The 2,218-nt window shown below is 36.3% G+C and overlaps 1 pseudogene; it reads left to right on the top strand.

Moving 5' to 3' along the window:
• The first annotated feature begins 569 nt into the window (after positions 1–569).
• LOC111729229 lies at positions 570–688 on the top strand (annotated as a pseudogene).
• The last annotated feature ends 1,530 nt before the right edge of the window (positions 689–2,218 follow it).

Below are 2,218 nucleotides of genomic sequence, written 5' to 3'. Positions count from 1 at the left end.
CTCACCATTTAATGGTCCTAGTCAGTGTAACAAGACAAGAAAAAGAAATAAAAAGCATTCGAATTGGTTTTATTCAAACACGGAATGAATGTATATGTGGAAAATCTTGAATCTCACCTCACCCCCACCCCAAAATTACTAGAACTTATAAGTGTATTTAGCAAGGTCACAGAATTGAACTAGAAATGGATTATACACCTAAATGTAAAGCTAAAACTATAAAACTCCCGGAAAAAAATATAGGAGAAATTTTCATGACCTTGGGTTAGGCAAAGATTTCTTAAATAGTATATACACTATTTGAAAACACAAACTTAAATAAAAGACACTTAAGAAAATGAAAAGGCAAGCGTCTGGCTGTGAGAAAAGACTTACAAAAGATATATCTGGTAACAGATTTAATTCCAGAATATATAATCAACTCTTAAAATTCAATAATAAGCAAATTATTTTAAAATAGGCTAAAGATTTGGACTCTTCACCAAAGAAGATATGTGAGCAGCCAATAAACATAGGAAAAGTTTCGCAGCATCATTTATCTTTGCGGAAGTGCAAATTAAAACTACAATGGCTACGGCCATGCCACCCTGAACATGCCCGATCTCATCTGATCTCGGAAGCTAAGCAGGGTCAGGACTGGTTAGTACTTGGATGGGAGACCACCTAGGAATACCAGGTGCTGTAGGTGTTTAAAAAATAAATAAATAAATAAAACTACAATGAGATGCCACTACACACCCATTGGAATAGCTAAAATAAAATGGGCTGACAATAAGTGTTGGCTAAGATATACGGAGCAAATGGAACTCTTACACATTGCTAACAGGAATGTAAAATGGTACAGATACTTTGGAAAAGTTTAGAAGTTTCTTATAAAGTTAAATATACACTTACATGTGATCATAAAATCACTCCTAGGTATTTACCCAAGACAAATGAAAATATATGTCTACACAAAGACCTGTATTTAAATGTTAACAGCAGTTTTATTCACAATAACCCCAAATTGGAAACAACCCAATGTCCATTGGCAGATGACTGGATGAAGAGGTTATGATACATACACAGAATGAAATACTACTCACCAATAAAAAGATATAAATTACTGATATATACAACACATAGATTTCAAAAACATTACAGTGAATGAAAAAAGACAGATACGAAAAGGTTTATAACATACTTTATATAATCATATGAAACTCTGGGGGGGAAAAAATCTAATCTTTCTAAAAAGAAAGAGTCATTGCCTGTGGCCAGAAGTGAGGAAAAGATTGAATGGGATGGGACATATAGAAAATTCCAGGAGAGATAGAAGTGTTTTATATCTATTGGGATAGGGACAAGAGTATATAAATGTATCAAAACTCATTGAAGTGTACACTTAAAATGGTTGCGCTTTATTATATATAAACCAGATTTTTGCCTTGGGAAATCAGATGGACAGTATGCCATTTACAGATGTAGGAAACACAGAAACAGCATATTTGGAACTGAGAAGTTATCTGGGAAATGTTGAGTTTGAGATGTTCTTTGTGTAGACAAGTTTTCGATTCTCCTGGGTAAATACTTGGGAGTGGAATTGCTGGATCATAGTAACTTTAACTTTTTGAGGAACTGTTTTCCAAAGCAACAGCACCGTTTTACATTCCTACCAACAATGAATGAGGGTTCCAATTCTCCACTTCTTTGTCATACTTATTATTGTCTGTCCTTCCTAGGGAGTTGTTGTGTTTTTATAACAAAAAGCAACAGGTAAAATACTGTGGGCAAGCACCTTCTCTGATCAAGCATAGTACTGAATCCACCACAGGTGGTAGATTAGGGGCTAATGTTATACTACTGCCCTATCCTACTACCTGTGGTGGCCTCCCTGACAGTTATGGGCAGTGGTTCTCAAAATGTGGTCCGCAGACCAGCAGCATCAGCATCACTTGAGAATCAGTTACAAATGCAAAGTCTTGGACTCTACCCCAGACTGTACTGAGTCAGGGGCTCTGTGATGAGGCCCAGGTCACTGTGATTCCCGTGATTCTGCCCCTCAATGTCAGCTTTAACTACCTTATTAGGGACAATTAAGATGCACCAAATCCATCACATCCTGTAAATGATGATAGTGGCCACAGAAAGAGCTTTTTGAACAATTCAATCATGTAACTCAAGTAGAAGGGTGTGATACTTTCCAGTGATGAGAGACCAGTGTTGATGTAAAATGTTC

The sequence above is a fragment of the Pteropus vampyrus genome, unplaced genomic scaffold (assembly GCF_000151845.1).
Source record: "Pteropus vampyrus isolate Shadow unplaced genomic scaffold, Pvam_2.0 Scaffold8, whole genome shotgun sequence".
Lineage (NCBI taxonomy): Eukaryota > Metazoa > Chordata > Mammalia > Chiroptera > Pteropodidae > Pteropus > Pteropus vampyrus.
The sequence above is the reverse complement of the archived record's forward strand: the minus strand, read 5'-3'. Positions and strand labels throughout refer to the sequence as shown.